General features: G+C 38.9%; 1 non-coding gene across 1 annotated transcript; it reads right to left on the bottom strand.

The window, feature by feature from the left end:
• Positions 1 to 4766: 4766 nt before the first annotated feature.
• On the bottom strand, positions 4767 to 4874 carry LOC123387690. The gene has a single exon (XR_006602199.1). It is a non-coding gene; the product is annotated as a U6 spliceosomal RNA (small nuclear RNA).
• Positions 4875 to 12393: the final 7519 nt, after the last annotated feature.

Raw genomic sequence — 12393 nt, 5'->3', positions numbered from 1 at the left:
ATAGGCCTTGATTCCAGGACCTCAAGACAACGTTTTTAAAATTTACTTGTCAGTGTGCGATAATTAATACCTGGAATTTTGGAGTGTTCTTATCTGTCCATGTTTAGGGACCTTTAAATGCTGCAATATGGAATTATTAATGACAAATAGAGGCTTCAAGTCTTCCTTTGAGATAGCTGAGGTTTTACCTAGAATTCATGCTAAAAATGCATGTAGCATTGTTTTCTGCCAGGTATATAGTTCAAGAAAAGCTAAAAGGAACTTTATAATCCAAAGTGGAAAAGAATTCCCTTGCCTTTCCTAATGTACACAAAAAATTGAGGAATTAAAGATGGATAACATTCATACAGTTTATCTATTTAAAATTTGAAATCCAAATTCACAAAAGACACTTCATCCATCATGGGTATTCTACAAGATAGATATGTTACTACTATCTATGCCCTCCATATTTTTCACCTGTCTGAGATCTATGCTGAAAGTCTATTATCAGTTGTTCTTGAAATGTGATTCCTGGACCAGCAGTATCAACATCACAAAGGAGCTAATTAGAAATGCTAATTTTGGGGTTCCTGCCCCAGATCCATTAGATAGGAAACTGGGAGGGTGAGGCCCAGGCATTGCTGATTTATTACTAAATACCAGTACTAGCTCTTTGCTAGTACTCTGTGTCATTCATACTACCTGGAAGCTTGTGAGGAAATTGGATTCAGGCCCCACCCCCGGACCTATTGGATCAGAATCTGCATTTCGTCAAGATCCCCAGGAGATCTTCACGTACAGGAAACTTCGAGATTAGCATGGGTAGTTGATCCCTTGAGGAACCTGCAAAAACTAATACGCGAACAACACAATGAGCCAGTTATAGTAGGTGACACAAGTAGCCTCAGCAGCAAGTCTGTGGCCGAGATCTGGTGGGGAAATGGTGCCAGTTCACCTTGTAGCCTAAACTCAAGCCAGCTTGCCTCTTGCCCCCACAAAGCAGACCCTTCCACTCTGTTCTTCTGCACCTGGATCACCAGCTCTATGAATTTTATACCTAAGAGTGCCTTGCACTGGAGAGTATACAATGACACATACGGTAACCAAATTTAGATAGATGACATGTTCATTGTCGTTTTGCTTAGTAAATTTATTCTGCTAACCCGTAATTTAAAAAAATCACATTTTGAGAGTAATTATTTTTGATTAAGCCTATCCAATGTATTTACCAAATCATGTTTAAAAATCAACCTGAATAATCCTGAAAGTCTAAGCAAAACACACTCATAGTTTCCTGATTTCGTTTTGGCATATAGGTCTCTTGCTGTATTCTTTTCTGACTGAACCAATTTATCCCCACATACATTTCTAACGTTTTATTTTTCTGGGTGTAGCTGACTTGGACTATTATATAGGTGTGGCTGAGAACCTGTCAGAACCAGTGGTGTTATATAAGTCAGCAAAGTCTGTCATGATTATTTCTTCCTGTTTCAGACTGGGTAGAAGAAAATTAAGACAAATTTTCCGAGTTGTTTTGATTTTGGCATAGTGCATTATTAATATTCAGTACATATGGTACCATAGAAAAATAGAATATATTTGTTAAATATGTCAAATATTAACTATTAATATTAAATACTGATTTGATATTGATGTTTTTAGATTAAATATATTTGAAATTAAACGTTAAGAACAGTGTTGATGCTTTTTTTTTAAAGATTTTATTTATTTATTATTTATTTGACAGAGAAAAATCACAAATAGACAGAGAGGCAGGCAGAGAGAGGGGGAAGGAGGCTCCCTGCTGAGCAGAGAGCCCGATGCGGGCCTTGATCCCAGGACCCTGGGATCATGAGCTGAGCTGAAGGCACCCAAGAACACTGTTGATGCTTACAAGCACATGTCCTTTGGTATTTTGTGAGGGTGATGGCAGAGACTGCTGGTTGTCTACCTACTATCTTCTAAGTTAGTTCATTAGAGATGAAGCTCTGATTTCAGTCAGGCTGGCTATGTGCCTCACTGAGAGACCACTATTTCCCACCCCACCCCTGATCCAAGTGTGACATGCCCTAAATTCTGGCCAGTGAGAAGTAAGTGAAATGCTGTGTATAAGATTTCTGAGTAGGTCATTAAAGGATGTGATTTGGCTAGAAGATTTTTTTTTTTTTTTTTGAGTAAGCTGTACACCAAATGTTGGGCTTGAACTCACAACCCCAAGATCAAGAGTCACATGGACTACTGACTGAGCTTTCCAGGTACCCCTGCTTCCTCCAGTTGTATTTCATGATGCCTAGAACACAGGATGTGATGCCTTATGCTCAAGCAATCCTATTGTGAGTTTCAGATTGGAAGCCATCAGGCATTTCTTGAGAATGGAGGAGCATAAGGATGGAGGATGGATCCCTGGTAACTTTGTGGAGCTGCCTCCAATCCTGCTCTGGATTTCCTATCTCTAGACTTGTTCATGCGAGTGATAAATCTGTGTGTGTTTAAGCAATGAAATTTTAGATTTTCCATTAAATGTAGCTGGATCTTATCTGATATAGGGAAAGAACAGAGATTGAATGGAAAGAATTGATTATGATTCAATAAACTTGGGAACTTGTTTTCTTTTGGGTAAGATTTTAAAAATGGATAGACTTGAAGACATTCCTGTGTTTTTTTTCCTTCTTTTCTTTTCTTTTTATTTTTTTTGAGAGAGAGAATGCTCACAAGTGGCAGGGGGGAGCAAAGGAAGAGGGGGAGAGAGAATCTCAAGCAGACTCCAAGCTGAATAAATAAAGAGCCTGAGCAGGACTCAGTCTCTCTACCAGGGGATCATGACCTGAGCTGAAACAGAAGTCGGACACTTAACAGACTAAGCTGCCCAGGTACCCCACGGCACACATTTTTATTTTGGGTTTTTAAAAAGATTTTATTTATTTATTTGAGAGAGAGAGAAGAGCGAGTAAGCAAGAGAGAGGGGGAGAGAGAGAGCATGGTGGGGGGGGAATGAGCAGAGGAAGAAGCAGATTCCCCATTAAACAAGGAGCCTGACATGGGGCTCGATCCCAGGAACCTTAGGTCATGACCCGAGCTAAGGCAGACGCTTAACCCACTGAGCCACCCAGGAGCCCCACACACATTTTTAAATGTTGCATACCACTTCTTCCACTTCATCCTCTGCTCTTCTGAACTGTGTGATCAAGTTGATATGTTCCCTTAAGTCTGAAAAGATTCAATATTTTGTTCTATTCTAACAGCCTGAGGCATAGTCTCATTTTTTGATTAATTAATATATAGGTAAATAGAATTTATTTTTCTATTTATCCAATGAATTTCTATCATACTCTGAAACTCTTCTTATGCCAACTCAAAGAGACTTGAAAATGAGTAACGGTGTGTTTGACAAACACAGGAAATTACAGAGGTTTCAGCATGTGACAAGAGAGTGTTATGGTTTTGGTATATGACAAAAGGTGAGTCCATAAGCTAATAAACACAGTTGGAATTCCACTTTTTTACATTAGTGGCTATAGAAAAATGCATTTTAAAAATTATCTCAGTGAATTGGCTAGGACTTGCCTTAGAGCATTTCATAACAGAAATAAAGTGGCTTAGACAATGTAAAAGTTTATTTTTCACTAATGTAAAACAAACTCAAAATCTGAGACTTGGGGGCGCCTGAGTGGCTCAGTGGGTGAAGCCGCTGCCCTCGGCTCCGGTCATGATCTCAGGGTTCTGGGATCGAGTCCCACATCGGGCTCTCGGCTCAGCAGGGAGCCTGCTTCCCTCTCACTCTCTCTGCCTACTTGTGATCTCTCTCTGTCAAATAAATAAATAAAATCTTTAAAAAAAAAACTTAGACTTGTATGGATGCTTAAAAAACAAATTAATTTATAATAAAATAATAAATAATAAAATAAAATAATAAATAATAAAATAAATACATTTATTAAATTAAATTTATTTATTTTTTTACTGTTTTTTAAAACATTTTTTTAAGAATTACCATGAAGGGGAGAAGTTACAGATTGGAATCTACAGAATCTAAAAATTTCTCCAGAGAAATAGATATCTAAAACTAAGTCAAAAAACAAATAAGAAAATCAGGAACAAAAATAAGCATGTGTGAGAGACAATATATTTACTTTTAGTAATATACTAATGAATCTCGTAAATTGATATGAAAATAATAAATTACTAAGTAAAATGGGCAAAGAATATAAACAGGTCATTCACAGAAGAAAAGACAGTTAAATTTTATTTGAACAAATGAAAACATTCTTATCTAATGACTAGATTTAAAGCAATGAAAAAGTAAACATCTGTTTACTACTATATTTCTTTCATTAAAATTAAATAAGTTTTAAGTACATATGGCCAGGAAAAATTATGGAGAAATAGAATCTCTCATAAATTACATCTGTAGGCCAAAGTGTAGCCAACAAATGTTTTGGAAAAAAAATTATGAATATATTGCTATATTCAGATTAAGACATTTTACCCAAAATGTAAACTTGTGATTTCTTTTGAAAACTTAGCTGTTCTGGTTACACTGAATCTATCTTCCCAAAGGCTACCGATCTGCTAAAGCCAGCACATTCTGAACTTGCCCTGTTCATGTCTCAGATGGGAAGGCTTCAGTTATCATTTATTAGGACACTTGTACTATTCTTTCTTTCTCTCTCTTCTTCTCTTCCTTTCTTTTCTTCCTTCTTTCTTTCCTTCTTTTCTTCCTCCTTTTCCTTTCCTTTCCTTTCCTCCATCTTTTCCTCCCTCCCTCCCTCTCTCATTCTTTCTTTCTCAATACGGAACGCTTCATGAATTTGTGTGTCATCATTGCTCAGGGCCATGCTAATGTCTGTATCGTTCCAATTTTAGCACGTGTGCTGTCGAAGCCTCTGTATTACTATTTTCTGAAGGTAAACTTAGGAAGTGAAAAGAAAAAAGTTTTCTGTACTTTTGCTTTTACAAAACAATTTCAGAATAATTTAAAAGGGCAGCTTTTTTCAACAACGTGCCTTATTTTTATTTCTTTCCTGACCCCTGTAGGCATTAAGGTTTGGAGCTACTTGCCCTATTTCAACAAAGAAAGAGTTATGATACCTTTTGGCATACAATATAACTGACTTCCCTGTGTTCATTGTTTATTGTTTTCTCTCTTCTCCCTGCTTTTGAGTGTAAGCTCCACCAGAACAGTGCACAGCACATAAGGGGAACTCAATAAATGTTTTTTAAAGAAATTTATTGAGTGCCTACTATGTGCAAGCATTCCAGAACTCTCTATTCCTGAATATTATCTCATTAAAAATATTAACAACATAATTCCGATTTAGGCATTATTATTCCTATTTACTAATAAGAAAACTTAGGTGGAGAATGGTTAGCTGACTCAAACAAGCTCAGACTGCTAGGTTTCCAAAGAGCCAGGATTTAAATCCAAGTCTGACCAAATGAACATTCCTTTTCTAACAGCCCTCTGTATCCATAATACAATGGAAAAAAAATATTTAGGACTTCTTAGTCTTAAGAGAAAATTATGGGTCTTGTGACTCTAGGTTACTTATTCATGACCTTCTACAACGTAAATGTCAATCCTCAGCTGGTAAATCTCCATGTGAAGGAGGGTGACAAAACACAGACTTTCTTACCTCAGAGTAATCCTCTCACACTGGAATTTATGGGTTAAGTAGGTGAATTGTTTCCATTTGGAGTTGCCCTAGTTATGTGCATATTGATAACAATCAAGTCTGCATTTCCAGATTGGATGTCTCTTGAATTCCACATCCATATTCTTTATTACTTATTTCTAGCTTCAAAGCTCACAGAAATAACAAACTCAGTATCTTCAAAAGCGAATTATTTAATGCCTTGTCAAATGAGCACTTTGCTGAGGTCCTTATCTTTGTTACCAACAATATCATCTCTCTTTGTCCAAACATATATCAAACCCAGGATTCTGCAATTATCTGGGCATTTAAAGAATAGAAAATTAATGCACTCCCGGAGGAGACAGATTTATAAAGGACGTAATTACAGCACTTGGGTCAGGTAATAAATAACAGAGGCACATGTTAAAGCCTGTATGAACACAAAAGACTTGGAAGTGCTTTTCCTCACATGGGGAAGTTAGGGAAAGCTCTATGAGCAAGGGAAAGGAGGCATTCTAGTTGAAGTGGAAGTAAGCTTTCCCAAACCAAAAGGGCCCAAAACAAACAAAACAAATGCAAAACAAAACAAGCAAAGAATGAGAATAACTGAAGGTCCAAAAAACACAATTTGAAAACCACTGTGACAGAGGATGGAACAGAGGCTGTTGAGTTGAAAGACCCATGAAGATGGTCCAGATGAGAGATAAGGAATCAGATAAAGCAATTAACCCAGAGACGGATGGATGTGAGTGTGAGAAAGAGATGATGTCTAAGATGACTCCCTGGTTTCTTTCTTGAGTAAGGAAGAGGATCATGATACCCTTAACTACAAGGAAGAGAAAAGCAAAGAAGCTTTGTTATGGAAAGACAATGGCTTTGGTTTGAGACATTTTAAACTTTAAGTATAAGTGGGAGTTCCAGGAAGTTATGTCCTTTCTCAAAGTTGGAAAGAACATGACTGATGCTCTTCACCCCACTTCCCACTCTATTCCTTAACATCTAAGTTATCCATCCTTAAACACCAGAAGTTCACTTAGGGCAGGGACCACATTTTAAATTGCTTTCTAAGTAACTGGTGGCATAAATCCTTTTTTTTTTTTTTCTGTATGAATATTCAAAACATCTTCTCTTACCTCTACTCAGCAAAGATCGCCTTGGTATTTCCCCTGACACCTCTTTTTTCCCCTCTACTCTAGACTCTAGGATTTGTTGTGAAAATCAAGCAAATCAGCAATATGCTAGTGAGGATTACCATCGAGAGAAGTAAGATGAATGTGAGAAGGAAGGATGTGAGTTGTATCTCAATAAATTTGTTACAAAAAGAGAAAGAAAAAAAGAAGAGATGAGAAAAAAGAAGAGCTCAGAGAATGAGGAGGTAGCCTAATTTATGTGGTGATAGTTGTTGCTGGGAAATAGAAGGAAAACGTTAAATTCAAATTTTCAGAAAGCAGCAACAAACTGAACATGCGACATCTGGCAAGAAGAAAAGATTATAAAAATGGTTGTAGCATATTAAGAACACCTGCTGAGACGGCTAGAAGAGACTAGAATTACTTGAACAGGTTGGTGTTTGACCCTGTTTCCTGGAAGGCTCCTGGGCCTGACAGGGGGCAGCTCGGAGCACAGGCTCAGTTCCTGGCAGGCAAATGTGAGACGAATGGCAACATTTGTGTTTGGTTTTGCTCTTCAGTTTTATTGAGCTGTAACTGACAAATAAAACTATATATACCAAGCCTATAATGTGATGATTTATTATACATATATTTTATGACATGATTATCAGAATCAGGTTAATTAGCAAATCCATCATTTCTTATGGTTACCTTGTTCGGTTTGTGTGTATGGTAAGAACACTTCAGGGTCTACCTGCTTAGCAAATTGCAAGTACAAAGTACAGTGTTGTTACCTATAGCCACCAGGCTGCACATGAGATCTTCAAAGCTTATTCGTTTCATAACTGATGGCTTGTACCTTTTTTTTTTTTTTAAGATTTTTAAATTTATTTATTTGACTGACAGAGATCACAAGTAGGCAGAGAGGCAGGCAGAGAGAGAGGGAAGCAGGCTCCCTGCTGAGCAGAGAACCTGATGTGGGGCTTGATCCCAGGACCCTGGAATCATGACCTGAGCCAAAGGCAGAGGCTTCCCAGGCGCCCCTGGCTTGTATCTTTTGACTGACATCTTCATCTCTCCCCTACCTCTCAGCCCCTGATAATCACACTTTGATCTTCATCAGGATATATATCTATATCTATAGCCCTATCTATTTATCTACCCATCTCTCTATCTATCCAATATTGACTAGCTGGCTTCCCAAAAACTGATGAGATGAAAAAACCAACTATAGTTAAATACATGAATCCCTGCTATTACTTTCTCTGGAACAAGTTTCATAGAATTGTCTGCATGGAATACATCTTTGTTGCAAATCAATTTTTATAATTAAGATAATTAAGAATCCTGGGACTTTTTTTTTTTTTTTTTTTGGTTTGAGCCTCATGTTTATGACCACTGTTTATTAACATTTTTCATATGCTTTCTGCAACTAGAAACTACATAAATCTCTCATGCCTCGTTTTCAGTTGTTTTGAAGGATCACAGCCTCTATATGGGGTGACTTCTCAGATGCCCTAGTGTAAATTTCAGGCTTTCTTATAGCCAATGGATTGATTAGCTATGCTTATCTCAAAGCAACATCATAATTTGTTAATAATTAGCCTATGGGTTACAGGTAGTTTGATTTTGTATAACATATATATATATATATATATAAATTTTTGTGTGTATATATATATACACACATATATATGTATATATTATATGTATATATATATTGTTCAACAAATATTTAGCAAGGGCCCACACTGTGACAGGCACAGTTGTAACCTCTGAAAGTGGAGAATATAAGACCTCATGAAAATGACATTCTAATAAGCAGATAGACCAAGAAAGCAAAATGAGTAAAATACGAGAGACAGATGGTAGGATGGAGTGTTTATGGGAGACCAAAGCTCTCACCAAGACCAACAAGAGACCTGGATTAAATACAAAAATTTATCTATTTTAAGATATCAGAAAGTTGCAGAATCAACAAGAGCTAGAGAAGCTGATATTCCAGGGGCGACAGCACCAGAGAAAGGGGAGTATGTCCCCTGTAAGATAACTTCACTTTTTCCCCATGGAGCATTTGAAGCTACTGACACCAGCTAGCTGCCAAGAACTCAGGCCTGGCCATAGCAGAAGGCCACTGCACTGGGAGAGAGAAATGGGGAGCTTCTGGCAATTGCTCAGGCATAGTGTGACAAAGACACTGGAGGCACTGCACTTACCTCCAGCTTTCCCTTTGAGACATTTGCTGGGTTCTAAACCTTCATGGGGTAGGACGCTAGCAAAAGCAAAACCCTCGGATAGACCAAAAGCCATTTCCACGGTCTCCTAGTGCAGGAGACAAAGACCTGCGGGGGGAAAGAGCCACAATAAACCCACCAGGTTCTCAGTTAAAACCACAGGAAGTCATCAGGGGTTTGATGTTTCAATTAGGGTGGACAGGGGAGGCCCCAAAGAGAAGGGGCACAAAGGTCCAAAGCTGAAGGGGGTGAGAGAGTCGCAGTGTAACCATCAGAGGGAGGAGCGTTCGTGCAGAAGTGAAAGCCTGAGGAGGAGTATGCCCAGCGTGTTCAAGGAACAGCTGAGCACTGTACCCCCCAACCCCCCTGGGACTGGCAGCACAGCACGTGATTGGGGAGTAAGAGCTGGAGTCCAAGAGACATCGTGGGATGTGTCAGCCCCCCTGGACCACTGGACAAACTCTGGATTGGATCTAAATGAGATGAGAAGCCTCAGAGGGATTTTTGTTTTAAGTCTTTAAACTTTGGAATCCTTCTAGAGGAGTTTGGATAGAGAGATATCGTGACCTGACCTATTTATTACCAAGGATTGAAAAGAGACCAAAGTGAGGCATATTGGAACCAGAAAGACCACTTTGGAGGTTTTTCAGATAACCCAGGTGGGAGGCAACAATGGCCTGGACAAGAATTGACATGGTGAGGGGCGCCTGGGTGACTCAGTCTTTAAGTGTCTGCCTTTGGCTCAGGTCATGATCCCAGGGTTCTGTAATGGAGCCTGGCATCGGGTTCCCTGCTCGGCAGAAGCCTGCTCTCCCTCTCCCACTCCCTCAGCTTGTGTTCCCTCTTTCCCTGTGTTTCTCTCTGTCAAATAAATAAAATCTTAAAAAAAAAAAAAAAAAAAGAATAGACATGGTGGGAAAGGGGAGATGCCATGTATATTTTAAAGGTAGAGTTCCTAAGATTTATTGACTGAATGGATTCCGAGTATAAGAGTAAAAGAGGAAGTCCACAAGATGTTTTGATGGAAACAATTGGGAAAGATGGAATTGTCATTCACTGAAAAGGAAGAGACTGTGGTCATTGTCAATGGGGAAGATTAGGAACTCAGAACTGGAAAGATGAACTTTGCAGGACCTTCTGGACATCTCGGCTAAAATGTCACATGGACGGCTAAAGCCTGGAGTTTAAGGGAAAGATGGGGGATAGAGCTTTCTGTTTGCCAACCATCAGCATGGAGATGGTGTTTAAAGTCAGAAGCCTGGGTAAGATCAACAAGGGATTGAGCAGGGATAGAACCAGAACAAAGGTCCAATCACCAAGTCATGGGCACTCCATTAATTAGAGGTCATGCAGAGGAAGGGGAATCAATCAGTGAGTGCAGAAGGAAAAAGAGAAACCCACTGAAGACGGTGTTTCAAGGACGGTGTGCAAACTCTCTACAATTAAGACAATAATGAGAAACGGAAAAATGACTATTACAGTATTATGAAAGTGCCCCCAACCTTTGTAAAGACACCTTTGGTGAAGCAGTAGGTGAGAAAATCTGATTAGAAAGAGCTCAGAAGATTTTGAGGAATAAAATAGAAGACAGTAAAGATAAAACTTTTTTTCCTAGATTTTTTTTTTTTTTTCTGTAAATGAGAACAGAAAAATGGAGTATGATAGCAGGACAGAGAGATAGGACTTGGGCAGAATTTCCTGGTATTTTTGTTGTTGTTGCTGTTTTTGTTTTTATTTTTTTAGGTTTAGTTGATGATGGTCCTGACAAGGATAGTGATGGATTAAATTGATGCTATAGGAGACGAGGAGCAGAACTAGTAGCACAGTGCTCTTGAGTAGGTGGAGGAGATGGGAATGGATGCACACAGGGAGAAGTTGACCTTAGCTGCGCACCAACGTGGTTCATCATAGCACTGAAGAAAAGGCCACTTGGATGGTACAGATGCAGGCAGGTGGGAAGTGTGGGGAAGCTTGTCCAAGTTCTTGACCGTTTCCTTTTCCTCTGTGAAATGGAAAGCTAAGTTAGAATGGAAAGTGAGAATTAAGGGTGACATACAAGAGATTTGAGCTGAGAAAAGGAGATTTTTTATTATCCTCAGATTATATTTTTTAAATTTTTTAAAAAAATATTGCATTTATTTATTTTAGAGAGAAGGAGAGAGCACAAGCAGGGGAAGGGGCAGAGAGAGAGGGAGGGAGAAGGGGAAGCCGATTCCCTGCTGTGCAGGGATCCTGACAGAAGGGCATGCCCGAGCCACAGGAAGGCAGACACTTAACCGACAGAACCACCCAGGTGGCCCAGAAAAGGAGGTTTTGAAAAAAAATTGCAAAGGAGAATGAGGGGTGGCTGGGTGGACTGGGCAGACAGGGTAAGGCTGTAGCAGTGTTAACTACAACTTAAGACAGTGATTGTGACCTTAAAGTGAAACTCCTGAACTTGGGTATGAGTTCATCTTCAGTCACATTCAGCTGTGAGTGTGCAGTAGCTGGGAAGCTGAGAGTTCAATTTAACTAGGGAGTAACTTTAACCAGGGGGAATCAGCTTCTGATTTTGCCAGTTCAACTGGTGTAAAAGGATGTTTTATGGTTTTATTTTATTATTTTTTAAAGATTTTATTTATCTATTTGACAGACAGAGATCACAAGTAGACAGAGAGGCAGGCAGAGAGAGAGAGGAGGAAGCAGGCTCCCCTGTGGAGCAGAGAGCCCCATGCAGGGCTCGATCCTAGGACCCTGGGATTCATGACCTGAGCCAAAGACAGAGGCTTTAACCCACTGAGCCACCCAGGAGCCCCTGTTTTATGGTTTTAACATGCAATTCTCTAATTTTTTAAAATATACTTTGTAGGCTTTGAGATTCCTCTATTGTAAAATGCCTGCTCAAGCTCTGCCCATTTTTCTTTCTATTGAGGTTTCTGTCATGTTCCCATTGATATGTGGGAGTTCCGTGCATGTTCTAGATACTATTCCCTTGTCTGGGTTAATCATACCTAATGTCTTACCCAATCTGTCATCTGTGTCTTACCTTTATTCATGGTGTCCTTTGTTGAATAGAGAGCCTGACTTTAATGTAATCAACTATATCTTATTTTATTATTATTCCTATTTGATATATGCTTTTGGGGTATCATTTCAAATATCTTTCTCTACCTCTGGGTCACTTATTCTCCTAAATCATCTTCTGTGGACTTTATGTCTTTGTCACCACAGGAAACTTTAAGCCATCTGGAGGCTGCATTGTATGTGGTGTTTAGTTTTATTTTTCTCCAATAATGATTCAGTTTTCCTAATGCCACCACTAAATAATTTCTCTTCTTCTCAGTGCTGTGTATTGTCCCCATTTTATCAGATACTAAGTTCTCACTTATGCACTGGTCTCTTTCTGAGTTCTAAGTTAATATTCATCAGCATATTTATCTGGTTTTGTGTCAA

This window comes from Mustela putorius, unplaced genomic scaffold (assembly GCF_011764305.1).
Source record: "Mustela putorius furo isolate JIRA1106 unplaced genomic scaffold, ASM1176430v1.1 tig00003858_pilon_pilon_pilon, whole genome shotgun sequence".
In the NCBI taxonomy this organism is placed as follows: Eukaryota; Metazoa; Chordata; class Mammalia; order Carnivora; family Mustelidae; genus Mustela; species Mustela putorius.
The sequence above is the reverse complement of the archived record's forward strand: the minus strand, read 5'-3'. Positions and strand labels throughout refer to the sequence as shown.